At 47.6% G+C, this 15,061-nt stretch overlaps 1 protein-coding gene across 4 annotated transcripts in view; it reads right to left on the bottom strand.

Annotated features, from left to right (window-relative positions):
- The window catches only part of rgs20 (regulator of G protein signaling 20), a 507,528-nt gene that overhangs the window by 364,753 nt on the left and 127,714 nt on the right, over positions 1-15,061 (bottom strand). The gene's annotated exons all lie outside the window — the stretch shown is intronic.

Raw genomic sequence — 15,061 nt, 5'->3', positions numbered from 1 at the left:
AACATAGATAAATATGAGATGATGCACTTTGGTAATAAAAGCAGAAGCATCCTGGGATGAGAGGATTGTCCTTTGAGGAGAGATTGAATAGAATGGGCTTATACACTCTGGAGATTAGAAGAATGAGAGGAGATCTCATTGAAACATATAGGGCTAGAAATTCGATGCTTTAACGCCGGGTGTTAAGGCCGGTTTTGTAGAAAAAATGGGGGCACCTCGCTTCCGCCCGCAGCTGGCGCAGAACGCGGCGACCGCCATATTGAGCAGGTCGGCAGCGCTGTCATTGCCTACGCTCGCAGCAAGTATTTTAATTACCAGGAGCATGACGTCAATTGGCGTGCAACACTGAATTGACGTACAATCATCTATTTTGGACCTCGCTGCTCCTCTTACCACCCTCTCCAGAACATGTCCATGCGTGCAGACGTTGACAGCGCGTATGTCAGGAATGACCCAGGTTCTGCCTCGCCTCGCCACCAGAGGGCGCCATGAACTCTTAATTGTTTCCTTCTTTCTTCCTAATCGTACTCACCTGTGCATGGTTATATGCCTGCTATTTAAGTGGTGCTTAGTTTTATGTCCAGTGCTCTGTCTTGTTTCACACTGCCTTGTGATCCTCTTGCTGGCCTGCATCTGTGCTGTTGTTATTTTGTTTGTTTCTAGTAAAGTCTATCTTTGTGTTTGCAACCTATCCTCTGCCTGAGTTTACCTTCCTGCAGTTGGGTTCACCCAGTGCCACTCATCACAGCAAGACTGAGCCAAACATGGACCCAGCAGAGAGGGACCAATGGCCACGACAAATCTTTGAACATCTACAACTGATCTTGGATGAACTGCGGTGCTTCGCCACGTCATTCTCCCGAAGCCAGAAACAGCTGGAGGCCCTCATCATTGCTTTCCACCAGAGCCAGAGTCAGGCGACCCAAGCTACTCCAGCACCGTTACCCGTTCCTTCGGTTTCGCTTCCCCCTCTGAAAGAACCCGATTACCTGCACCCGAGCGCTATGACGGTGACCCGGGAGGATGTTGAGGCTTTCTAACCCAGTGTTCCCTGGCTTTCGAGCTGCAAGGTTCATTGTTTCCCACTGACCGTTCCCGAGTAGCCTACATCGTTTTGCTACTCACCGGCAAAGCACTTACCTGGGCTACGGCCGTCTGGGAACAGCAAACTCCGGCATGTTCAAACTACCAACTTTTCACTGAGGAAATGAGAAAGGTCTTTGATCATCCTGTCAGTGGTAGAGAGGCATCTAACAAACTGCTTCGGCTTCGCCAGGGGGCTCGTAGCATTGCGGACTTCGCCATTGAGTTTCGCACTCTCGCGGCGGAGAGCCAATGGAATTCGGAGGCGCTCATTGCCACTTTTCGCCACAGTCTCACGGATGAAATCAAGGACGAACTGGCTTCCAGAGATTCGGTGAGTGATTTGGAGTCTCTCTTTGATTTGTCCATTCGAGTGGATAATCGTCTCCGTGAGAGGCGAAGAGAACGCCGCTCCTTTTTCACCCTACTTCCGGAAACAAGAGCCTTCCCTGCTTCGAAGCCATCCGAGAGCCTCCGAGCCATCCCGAGTCCATCTTTGACTGCTCCAGAGGAGCCCATGCAGTTGGGAGTAGCTCATCTCTCGCAGCCTGAACGTGAGCGCCGAATGAGAGAGGGATCTTACCTCTATTGTGGGGAACCGGGCCACTTTCGCTCTTCTTGTCCAGAGTTGGTGGGAAAAGCCAGGGCTCGTCCAGGACGGAGGGCCCTGAGATGAGCGTAGCCATCCCTCCCGGCCCCACTGTTTCTAGGGTCCTGCTGGCATCTTCCCTTTTCTGGGGCAATCAACAACATGATCTTAAGGCCCTGGTGGATTCTGGGGCCGATGGTAACTTCATGGATCTGGGTTTAGCTAAACAGCTCAAGATTCCCCATACCCATCCAGATCACCCCCTCACTGTTATCGCCCTGGATGGAAGACCCCTGGGCTCCGGAACTATTCACCATCTTACTGCCCCCCTGTGTTTGGGCGTGGAAGGACAACATTTCGAGACCATCCAATTCTCCCTTATCCACTCCCCTGAGTTTCCATTAGTTCTGGGTTACCCTTGGTTGGCCTGCCATAATCCACGCATGGATTGGGCCGCCGGCCAGCTTACGGAATGGGGCTCCGCCTGCCACACCACCTGCCTTTGCTCCAAGCCTCCTTCCCAGCCCCAGGAGCCCCCATCTCACTCTGAATTGTCCTGAGTGCCTCCCGAGTATGAGGATTTAAGAGAGGTTTTTAGTAAGGTTCGAGCCACATCACTTCCCCCTCATAGGCCATATGACTGTGCCATTGACCTCCTGCCTGGGACATGCCCACCTAGGGGTAGGATCTTCTCTCTTTCTGCTCCAGAGACCGCCACCATGGAGGATTACATCCGTGACGCCCTCGCCGCTGGCTTCATCCGTCCGTCCACGTCTCCTGCTGGTGCCGGTTTTTTCTTCATGAGTAAGAAAGATGGAGGTCTCCGCCCCTGCATCGACTACCGTGGCCTTAACAAGATTACTATAAAGAACCGTTGTCCTCTTCCGCTCATGTCGACGGCCTTCGAGCTACTACAGGGAGCCACAGTCTTCACAAAATTGGATCTCCGCAACGCCTACAACCTCATCCGTGTCCGCGAAGGGGATGAGTGGAAGACGGCATTCAACACACCTACTGGGCACTATGAGAACCTGGTCATGCCCTTTGGATTGACCAACGCCCCTGCTGTGTTCCAGGCGCTCATCAACGACGTCCTCCGAGACATGCTGAATCGCTTTGTCTTTGTCTACCTGGATGACATTCTCATTTTCTCCAAAACTCTTCACGATCATGTCCAGCACGTAAGGCAAGTCCTGCAATGTCTGCTTAACAACCTCTTGTTTGTCAAGGCTGAGAAGTGTAAGTTTCACATTTCCACGGTTTCATTCCTGGGCTTCATCATCTCCAGTGGCAATATCCAAATGGACCCTGGCAAGACCCAAGCTGTCCGAGATTGGCCACCACCCACCTCTCTCAAACAGGTGCAACGTTTCTTGGGGTTTGCTAATTTCTATCGGAGATTCATCAGGAACTTCGGCACCATTGCTGCCCCTCTCAACGCCCTCACCAAAACCGCTTCCACCCGGTTCAGTTGGTCCGCTGAGGCTGCGCAGGCTTTCGAGGATCTCAAGCGGCGCTTCTCGTCTGCTCCTGTCCTCGTGATTCCGGATCCCTCACTCCCCTTCATTGTCGAAGTGGATGCCTCGGATATAGGAGTGGGTGCCGTTTTGTCCCAGCGGTCTAACGACAACAAACTGCACCCTTGCGCCTTCTTTTCTCGCCGACTCACTCCTGCAGAGCGAAACTATGATATTGGAAACAGGGAACTACTAGCAGTTAAGTTGGCACTGGAGGAGTGGAGACATTGGTTGGAGGGGTCTAAACACCCGTTCATTGTCTGGACAGACCATAAGAATCTGGCCTATATCCAGGAGGCCAAATGGCTTAACTCCCGTCAAGCTCGCTGGGCACTGTTTTTCAATCATTTCGACTTTGTCCTGTCATATCGTCCAGGATCCAAGAATCTCAAGCCTGATGCTCTCTCCAGGCAATTTGATCCACCTGAGCGGGAGAGACAACCAGAACCTATTCTTCCAACTTCTCGAATTGTAGCACCGGTTCGCTGGGGGATCGAGACGCTGTTCAGAAAGGTGCAACAGAGGGAGGCAGACCCTGGCAACGGCCCACCAGGTCGCCTTTTTGTTCCCAACATGGCACACTCACAAGTCCTGCAGTGGGGGCATTCGTCTCGACTCACCGGTCATCCAGGCACATCCAGGACGCTGGAGTTTCTTTGCAGAAGGTTCTGGTGGCCCACCATGGAGCAGGACGTAAAGGCGTTCGTGGCAGCTTGTGCTACGTATGCACGAAACAAGAACCCTCGATCCCACCCCCAGGGTTTTCTGCATCCTCTCCCCATTCCCACCCGCCCCTGGTCACACCTCTCTGTGGATTTCTTCACAGGCCTTCCACCATCTCAAGGCAACACTGTCATTCTGGTCATCGTGGATTGCTTCTCCAAAGCCTGTCGCTTTCTGCCCTTGCACAAGCTTCCCTCAGCCCAAGAGACAGCCGAGCTCATGGTCCAGCATGTTTTCAGGTTGTTCGGTTTGCCTCTTGACATCGTCTCTGACCGTGGTCCACAATTCGCCTCCCAGTTTTGGAGAGCTTTCTATAAGCTCATTGGAGCTACTGTCAGCTTTCCTCGGGTTTCCACCCTCAGTCTAACGGTCAAACAGAACGGATCAATCAAGACCTGGGGACGACCCTGAGGTGTCTCGTGTCCGCTAACCCTGCGACCTGGAGCCATCACATCGTCTGGGCTGAGTACGCACACAACACCTTGCGCTGCTCCTCCACAGGAATATCGCCATTCGAGTGCCAGTTCGGGTTTCAGCCTCCACTGTTCCAGGAGCAGGAGCTTGAGGTGGGGGTTCCCTCCACGGAGAAGTTTGTCCAGTGCTGTCGACGGACCTGGCTTTACAACGAGCTTCTCGGCAACGACGGATCCAGGCCAACAAGCAGCGCAGACCGGCTCCTTCATTCCGTCCTGGTCAGAGGGTCTGGCTTTCTACTCAGGATCTCCCACTGCGGGTGGAGTCCTGCAAGCTGGTGCCCCGTTTCATCGGTCCCTTCACGGTGTTGAGGAAGGTCAACCCGGTGTCCTACCGTCTCTAGCTGCCTCGCTCCATGCGGATTCATCCCACCTTCCACATCTCCCGGCTCCGGCCAGTGGCCATCAGTTCCCTGGCGCCCACCACGAGGCCTCCCCCTGCTCCCCGCATCATCGATGGCCAGCCTGCCTACACGGTCCATCGCCTGATGGACTCTCGCCGGGTTTGCGGGGGCCTCCAGTTCCTGGTGGACTGGGAGGGATATGATCCAGAGGAACGCTCCTGGGTCCCGGACCGGAACATCCTGGATCACGACTTGGTGCAGGACTTCCTTCGTCGTCGCCATGGACCTTCTGGGGGCACATCGGGGGGCGTTCCTAGGGGGGGCGGTCCTGTCAGGAATGACCCAGGTTCTGCCTCGCCTCGCCACCAGAGGGCACCATGAACTCTTAATTGTTTCCTTCTTTCTTCCTAATCGTACTCACCTGTGCATGGTTATATGCCTGCTATTTAAGTGGTGCTTAGTTTTATGTCCAGTGCTCTGTCTTGAGTTTCACACTGCCTTGTGATCCTCTTGCCAGCCTGCATCTGTGCTGTTGTTATTTTGTTTGTTTCTAGTAAAGTCTATCTTTGTGTCTGCAACCTATCCTCTGCCTGAGTTTGCCTTCCTGCAGTTGGGTTCACCCAGTGCCACTCGTCACAGCGTAGGGCCGGGGAAAAGCAAAAGTGAGCTATAAACCGTTCAGTAAACAGCTGCTGAGATAACTGGTAACTATGGAGAGCTCAGACTATGTAATTGGAGTGAAAACTGCTTCCAATGGGATGCATCAAATCTCTCCCCTGGTCACTCAAACATTACAGGAGGTAAATACTTTTAAAATAAACTATACTGGGCTACACTATATGCAACACCTGCCCTTTTACGTCCTCCCTTCCCATTGTCCAGGTCCCCAAACACTCCTTCCAGGTGAAACAGCGATTTACTTGTACTTCTTGCAATCTAGTATACTGTATTCGCTGCTCACAATGCGGTCTCCTCTACATTGGGGAGGCCAAACGCAGATTGGGTGACCACTTTGCGGAACAACTCCCTTCAGTCCGTAAGCGTGACCCTGAGCTTCCGGTCGCCTGTCACTTTAATTCTCCGCTCCACTCCCACTCTGACCTCTCCATTCTCGACCTCTTACACCGTTCCAACAAAGCTCAACATAAGCTCGAGGAACAGCACCTCATCTTCTGATTAGGCACTTTACAGCCTTCTGGACTCAACATCAAGTTCAACAATTTCAGATCATAACCTCGGCCCCTAATTTTTTTGTTTATTTTTTACTTTTTTCTTTTTTTCTTTCACATGGCAGCTGTTGATGATTCTGCCATTCCCATTATACCTCATCTCGAGTCGTCTTTTGTTTCTTAACTTGTCCTATTCCATCTCCTTTTGCCTTGCATCATCATCCCTTTTGTCTTTTAATCTCTCCTGCCTTCCATCCTATCACAGACCTTCCCTTTTGTTCTTTCCTCCCCTCCTCCCTTTTCCTGTCCCTACACTTGCTTAAAAATCTGTTACATCTCTAGCTTTTTCCAGTTCTAACGAAGGGTCATTGACCTGAAACGTTAACTCTGTTTCTCTCTCTACAGATGCTGCCTGACCTGCTGAGTATTTCCAGCATTTTCTGTTTTTATACTGCACTACAGTTGTAATAATCTCAGGAAAAAAATCAAAGCTGCATTTCCTTAAAATCTTATACATTAGGTTTTCTGGCTTAGGAACTGATAAAATAATATGCAAAGTTTGGAAGTCTGTTTTTAAAAAGCTTAATACCACATTCTCACGAAGTGTTCTTCAAAAGTCTGCTGTTGTTAAAAATTTAATTGAACTCTCTTCTGCATGATTTCTACCAGTAAACTCCTGACCAAGAGGTTCATGTTTCCCTTTTAAAAAAAAATTATTTCAATTGATTTCTTGTGCAACGATTTAAGGACATCTATGCCACAGTCTTTATGTGGTGTTTCTAGTCACACTCCCTCTAGATCTGAGCCTGTGCTTTAAGACCCACTCAGCAAGGAGTGAATCCCCTATGCGATATGCAGGCTAGTGCACTGCCACTGTTAGCTGCAAGATGGTGTATCCACTTCCCGATCCCCCTCCAGCTCAATGGTGGACTACAAATCTCCACACAGCAAACATTGTGGTGAAACATCTGTGGAGTTATGGCAGCCAGCAAGGGTGGGAGTACCAAGCAGTCTGGTACCCATATCTGGACCCCACATAAGACCCAGACAAATGTTCGAGAAAGTAAGAGGGGAGCCGTGGACAAACAAATGCCTCCTAATGTGCCACAATGGACACTATTCCAACCCTACAAGGGCCATCAGCGGACTTGATACCTCCTGACCCAGCAAAACCCAAGAGCCGCCACCAAATTATCCCAAACAGCAGATTGCCCGAGAACGCCACACCAATCCTTTTGACGCGAGCTTCGGCCTCCTGCTGAGGGTACTGCCGAAAAGAGCGTGCTGCACAAGAGATTCTGCGCTCAGTTCATTTCAATCAGCAGGCAGCACCAAAATAACAGCGCTGCCTGTGGTCTTTGTGCGGGCTGTTGTTAACCCTGACCTGCAGTGGCACTGCCTGCTTAGGGTCTAATTGAATATCATGAGGTTCTGAGAGGGCTTGACAGGGTAGATGCTGAGAAGCTGTTTCTCCTGGCTGGAGAGTCTAGAACTAGGGGACACAGTCTCAGGATAAGGGGTAGGCCATTTAGGACTGCGATGAGGAGAATTTTCTTCACTCAGAGGGTTGTGAATCTTTGGAATTCTCTATCCCAGAGGGCTGTAGATGCTCAGTTGTTGATTATATTCAAGGCTGAGAGCGATAGATTTTGGACTCTAGGGGAATCAAGGGATATGGGGATTGAGCAGGAAAGTGGAGTTGCGGTTGAAGATGAGCCATGATCTTATTGAATGGTGGAGCAGACTTGAGGGGCCATATGGCCTATTCCTACTCTTATTTCTTATGTTCTTATGCTATTATCACCTTCCCAAGAAAATAAGAAACTGAATGGGGTGGACGTGCAAAGGGATCTAGGGATACATGTGAAAAAAATTGTTAAAAGCGAATTAAAAATGCTAACAAAGCACTGGGATTTATTTCTAGTGGCATAGAATTCAAAAGTAGTGAAGCTATGTTAAAGCTGCATAGGACCCTGATCAGGCCGCACTTAGTACTGTACACAGTTCTGGGCCTAGAAATTGGATAAGGCCCAAAAACGGGCAGTGTCACGGGTCAGCGCTATTTGCCTACGCCCGTTCTAAGTGGTGCAGGCAGCATGCAAAATTTGTGTCGTTATATTCATGCTATTCATGTATAAAGTGTATAACCTATTTCTCCAAGGTACAGCACATTAAAGCAATACCTTCAGACGGTTTGCTCTCATATTCTAGGGCTATGAATAATAGTGAACAACAGTGGGGCTTTCCCTCAACTTGTTCTCCTCCTCTCATGAAGGTGATAAATCATGCTGAGGTAAGGCTTCGGTGGCACCAGGAGGCTTCTGCTATCTTAATCGTGCACATTCTTCATAAAATCAGAAGATACTGGAAATACGATGAGCAGCTCCTCTTTTTCTTTTGCAACTGACTAGATCCACCATGTTTTGCTTGTATTTTCTGTTTTAATTTGATTTCTGCTGCAGTTTTTCCCCTCTTTGCTTTTCCTTATTTTCTCTTGCTTTCATTTTCCCCGCCCACTCCTGTATTATTTCATCTCCCGCCCCCCCACGTGTAAACTGGGCTTCCACCGCATGTCCGGCCAAATAACGGCAGCGAAGTGGGAGCAGCATTTCCCAGCCATGATCTTTTATGTTCAACTGTTTTCAATTAAGTAGTTTTCACTATTTAACCTACACCTGCTCTCTGATTGCTGTATCTGTTGCTACCCACTTTTTCTCATCATGTTTTCCAACCACACTGAAGTGCCTGTCTATTTTGCAGTCTTCAGTTCTGATGAAGGGTACTCACCTAAACTGTCCTAATTTATCTTTTTGGGTTACGGGTGCTGACTGACTTGCTGCGTTTTTTCAGTTTTCTTTTTTTCTTTTTCTTCGTGCCTGAGGCTGGGCAGTGAGTTTGTGGACTGACCATCTGGGGAGGAGCAATTTACCTGAGCTCGTTCCCGTGCAAATCCAGCAGGACAGTAACTTGAGCACACATGGTCTTGTTACCAACCACTTATGTTAACATCTCCCACTCCCCTCTTCATGGTCAATTTCTCTTATAACTCCAGGATCATCTGGAAGGTCAAGGCAGCGCAAGCTTCTCTTTTCCACTTCAAACCACCTTCTTTAACCACCATCATCTGACATCAGCTGTGCCCTCTGCTTTGCTGAATCAGGTCTATTGTATATCCTCCACCCCCTCTCTGGTTCCAATCCTACTTGTCACCTTTTATAATTCCAACAGCCTGTCCAACATTGACAACAAGGCCGAGAAATTGGATAAGGCTGGAAAATGGGTGGAGGCATCGCCCAGCGCTGTTTGCCCATTCAAAGTGGTGCAGGCAGCATGCAAAATTCGTGCTGCCTGCTCATGAACATGATTGCAGCACTGATCTCAGCACTAAACATGCTGCTGATTGGCTTAGTGCTCAATAGGGGAGCCAATATTGGGTGCAATCTACTGGCCAATAAAGTTTGGCCTAGGCGCTCTCCAATATTTAAAGGGGAGGTGCTTAGTTGCAGAAGCACCTCATTGTCAGTTGAAAGGAAGCCAAGGTCCAACAGCCGAGAGAAAGTGCTAAATGATTTTCTGCTGTGACACCGGAGGCCTTCGTCCTGGCGGTCCAACGATGCCATGATGAACTCTACCCACAGGGGAGCAAGAGGCTTTCAAGGATGACCACAAGAAGGATCTGGGAGGAGATCGCTCAATCCGTCACTGCAATGAGTGTTGTCCCCAGGACCTGGATCCAGTGCCGCAAGACGTTTAATGGCCTCACACGAGCGGTCAAGATGAGTGAATGCATCAGCAAATTCAATCCGGAGAAGTGTGAGGTCATGCATCAGGGGAGGGCTAACAAGTCAAGGGAATACACAATAAATGGTAGGACACTAAGAAGTGTAGAGGAACAAAAAGGATCTTGGAGTACATGTCCACAGATCCCTGTAGGTAGCAGGACAGATAGATAAGGTGGTTAAGAAGGCAAACAGGATACTTTCCTTTATTAGCCAGGGCATAGAATATAAGGGCAGGGAGGTTATGCTTGAACTGTATAAAACTCGAGTTAGGCCACAGCTAGAGTACTGTGTACAGTTCTGGTCACCACATTACAGGAAAGACGTGATTGCACTAGAGCAGGTACAGAGGAGATTTACGAGGATGTTGCCAGGACTGGAGAATTTTAGCTATGAGGAAAGATTGGATAGGCTGGGGTTGTTCTCTTTGGAACAGACGAGGCAGTGGGTCTGTGGAGCAAGAACCTGCTGTCCTCTCTCAGGATGACAGTATTTCTGCTCCCACCACTGCCACCTCGCCAATGCCCTTGCTGCTGCCTGTCATCCAGCCAGCCCAGACTGCTGCCGTTCATGCCGAGGTGGTGCAGTCTACAGATGGGCCTTCTAGGGCCGAGCTGCTCGAGGTCATCCTACAAGGTCATCTATAGTCTCCCCCACTGAAAGTCAGCAGCCTTCCACCAGCCATTCTTCAGCCTTTGGGGGAGCACTTCGTAGGAACACTAGAGTAAGAAAAGGCATATGAAAGACAGACACTAAGGGAATGCACAAGGGTGATTAGTTGACTTTGTTCTTTTGATTTGAATTTCATAAATTTATAAATTATATTTGGAATGTGTGTGGTGGCTCTCATTTCAGCTTTGTGCCCAGGAGCACACTGTGATGTTCCGTGACAGAATGATGGTAAGATGGGGAAGTGTTGAACAACTGGGATCTGTGGTTTCATTCACTGGAACTGGACTTTGATGAAGCGCTCATGGGCAGCCTGTCCGAAATGGGGACGTGCTGTCTGCCTCCTTTCCTCCTCCTTCTCTTCCTCTTCCTCTTCTTCCACCTCTTCTTCCTCTCCCTCCGCTTCCTTCTCCTCTTCCTCGTCTTCCTCCTCCTCTTCCTCCTCCTGAGGTGGTCCGACAATCCCTGGTGGCAAGGGCTGCACGTTCATGATGGCCAAGTTGTGGAGCATGCAGCAGACCACCACGAAATGGGACGCCCTCTCCGTCGAGTACTGGAGGGCTCCTCCTGAGTGGTCAAGGCAGCGGAACTGTTGCTTGAGGATTGGTATGCGGTACTCGCAAAATCACATGTGTGCAGTCGATGGTGCCCTGAACCATGGGGAAGCCCAATATCTTGGCAAAGCCACATGCTCACTCATCCTGCTTCCCTCTGTTCAGAGAGGAGGCAATGAAGTCCCTTCTCCTGGAGTACAGAGCCTCTGTGACTTCTTGGATGCAGCGGTGGATGTAGAACTGGGAGATGTGCTATGTCTCCTGCTCCAGACTGGAAGCATCCAGTAATGAAAAAATTGAGGGCCACTGTTACCTTGAGGGCCACTGGGAGAGCCGTGAGGCTGTATGCCTGGTTGCAGGTGGTGGCAGAGTTCTGTGTCCACCCCCTTGGAGAAGCGGAGCCTCCGAATACACTGCTCCTGGTTTAAGTGCAGGTCGAAGTGTTCTCCGAAGACCCTAGGTGCGTAAGGCCTCCTGCTGAGAGCCCTCCTGGCCCTCCTCCCTCTGCGAGCATCTTGTCCTCCTCTTTGCTGCCTCCGCTCCCTCTCCCAAAGATAATCGAGCACGAGGGGGCTGCAAGTAAAGCCCCCATGACTGGGAGCAAGTAGTATGAGCAGAACCCTTTAAATGAGAAGCAAGGTGTTCTCCACTTGCAGTTACGCTCTCTGTCACCTCAGCAACTTTAAATAGCTTTAGAAAGCTCCAAACAGTTGCACAAACTTAGACAGTAGAAACCAAAAAGCAAGTCAGCTGCAAGTTATTGATGATCCCTTGAAATAGCGCTGGTGGGGGGGTCCTTCCTGCTGCTGAACGCATGGTCAGCTGGTTGTGATTAGGAGAGAGCGTTAAATGGAGAAGCGATGTCGAAAATGGCAGATCTTGCATGAAGCAGCATTGCACACTCATTGACGTCACAATCTGCCTCATCTAAATATCTGGAGTGAGCACAGACAACGGCAGCGCTACCGATCTCCCCGCCAAAAGTGGGCGGAAGTGAGGCAGCCGCCATGTTTTCAGCAAAACTGGCCCTAACAGCCAGCCCTGGACCTCCGAATTTCGCAGTTCATCTCTTTTATCTTCTCTGGAATTTTAATGGATCAAATAGGTTAAGTAGCTCACCAATTTAACATGCTATGGACTCTATTGAGGTACCATCATACAAAAATTAATGTAAAATTTGCTGCTTTTTTTAGACCATACTGGAATCATAAAAATGTTCCATCATTCCAAATGTTCCAGGATTGTCATTAGGCTTACTTAGCTCGTTGACACCAATATTCTGTCAAACACATGATTTTCTGCATGCAACAATTTCACTATTTTTAATAACAGAACCTATCCTGCAAATAATTTTCTAGTGTTGTAATTATTCAATGCTAATAATGTGATAAAGCATTATATAAATACAAGGTTTTCTTTCTTTTTATGCATTCTGGAACTCTCTTCCAAATAACCCCAACTTTGTTTAAATTCTCCCTACCTTCCGATGTTTCCTTAAATCCTATGGTCTGGATCGTTCCCAGCCTGTATGACTCAATACCATTTTAGTTGATGTATTAACCCTCTGAATTATTGGGGGAATGGTGGGTGTTTTTCACTCGATAATGTCATTCTCACGCAGTATGTTGAGTGCACTTTTAGCCTGTGGCAACACTGAGTATTACAAGGTGATTGTACTCCAATCCTGAGCCTGCGTGCTGAAGATTGAGCCTGCCAGCAACAAACATCAGTTTTTACACTGAGCCTATGGGTGGAGTATCAGACGGATGTGTAGCCTACCCTTCGTCTCTACCCCGAGGGGGGAGCTTGACACTTCAATCGTCTGGTCTGACAGCATTTTGTTTCCTTCAGCTCAGTAAATAGTAGCACTTGTGCTGGGAGTCACACAACTATTCAGAACTCATTTATCCAGCTGCTCAGCCAAAAAGTGTTGCTTGAAACCGAGTGCATATGAGGCATGAGACAAGTAATGTGAGTGGCAAGCAAAATGTTCAGTAGCATAAAAGCAGTGACTGCTCCTGAAGGTAACATATTGGATAAGCCTCAAAGCAGGTTTTAATATTACTGCCACAAGTGGCATTCATTGTTATATATTGCATTTTGACTGTGGCCATTTGTGTAGGCAAAGACACAGAGAACAACAAAGACATAGACAGGTGCAGAAACATAAACAGAAAAAGAAAGAAAGACTTGTATTTATATCGCGCCTTTCACAACCTCAGGACGTCCTAAAGTGCCTTATAGCCAGTGAAGTACTTTTGAAATGTAGTCACTGTTGTAATGTAGGAAACATGGCAGCAAATTTGCGCACAGCAAGCCTCCACAAACAGCAATGCGATAATGACCAGATAATCTGTTTTAGTGATGTTGGTTGAGGGATAAATATTGGTCAGGACACCGGGGCGAACTCCCCTGCTCTTCTTCGAAATAGTGCCATGGGATCTTTTACATCCACCTGAGAGAGGGTCTCAGTTTACTGTTTTATCCAAAAGACGGCACCTCCAAAAATGTAGCACTCCCTCAGTACTGCATTGGAGTGTCAGCCCAGATACAGAGACAGCGACAGACAGTGACAGGGACAAGACAGTTAGACAAAAGGAAAGCCAGATGTCATATTTAGCAGAGACATGAACATTGACACATTACTGTATGAATCCAGCATCCATGCTCTTCTTCGTGAAACTGCCTTATAATACTTATTCAAGATCTGTGTCACAAGACAGCAAGTGAACACTGCTATCCTCCTATAGCCTGCCCACTTCCTATAAACTGCCCCAGCCCTCTAAGCTGGACTTTTCCACCTGGTTAATGTTCAGGGAATGGCTACATATAATATTTGGAAGAAATTATGAAAAAGCACAATTAGTGGTAGGTGGAGGTCAAGCTGGTTACAGGAGGGTGAGGGCAGTTGGGGAAGCAAAGACACATAATTTTGATCTGTTGCAGGTTTATGATGCAAACCCACATGCAAAGTTTCTCTTCTTCCACAGAACTGGCCCATGCTGTAAAGTCAATCCATGCCTGTTAGAAAATTCAAAGCTTTTACAATTATGTACTAGGTTTAATTTAGTATATAAAATAGATGTTTGCTTCACCCAAATTTAGACATGAACCCTTTCAATTTCAATGCCATTAACACAATAGTTGCCATTTAGTATCACATGTCTAAATAATTAAGAAAGGAAACTATTTCCCTCTTTTAGACAGTAACTATCTTTGTATTGTTCTTTCATGTCCTTTTTGTTTTTAAATCAATTTTTCATCATTTCAGCACAGATCACAGATCGAACTTAAGATCTTTCTGGTCTAGTGGCTCAACTACTTACCAGAAAAACTTACTGGGGCAGAATTTCATCTTCACTACCTGGGCACTAGCCTGGCGGAGTGGATCAGCCACCCATTATAGAACCTGTCTGATTTTCAATCCATTGATTTCAATGGGCAGGTGATCTGCTCCATCAGATTACTGCCCAGGCGGTGAAGGCAAAATCTTATCACCCGGAGATTTTGGAGAGCTCACATCTCTTTCAGTTTGAAAGTTAAAATAAAACAAGATGTTTTATTTAGCAAATTAGTTCTTAGCAAATTATATTATTCAAGATGTTGATCCATTAATCTATATCCAACTACAGAGATTTACTAATGATTTACTGAGATAATACTGGGTCCTGAGTTTGGCTATTGTATGGAATTGAAACAAATTTTCTAGAAGTAAAAGAACAGGTGCCGATCCACTGTGTTGACCATTCCACCATTACATCAATACATAGCAGCAATAATACTGTAAAGTGTATATTCATCTTTTGTGAACATACAGCCTTTTGTTTAATGCGCCTTAAGAGGTTAATTTGTTAACAATAAATAGGCAATTATTTCAAAAGATTGTACTTATTCAAGTATTTTGTGGATAATATGTGAACATGTTAGAGTCATAGCTATATGACCCCCCCTCCCTTTGCCTATTGTACTTTTATTATTTTAGGAGATTGCAATTAATTCGTTAGCTGTTAGAACAATCTTAATTTTAAATAAAAGATGATGGGCCCAAGTGTTAGATGATAAGATTATACACGGAAAATACACATTAACAGAAGAAATTGAAACTTGCAATTGCAAAAATAGAAAAAAAGATAATACCTGTATTTAATCACACTATATATA

This window comes from Somniosus microcephalus, chromosome 7, assembly GCF_052327205.1.
Source record: "Somniosus microcephalus isolate GS21.2 chromosome 7, FLI_Smic_1.0, whole genome shotgun sequence".
In the NCBI taxonomy this organism is placed as follows: Eukaryota; Metazoa; Chordata; class Chondrichthyes; order Squaliformes; family Somniosidae; genus Somniosus; species Somniosus microcephalus.
Note: the sequence above shows the minus strand (reverse complement) of the source record. Positions and strands in the feature narration are given on the sequence as shown.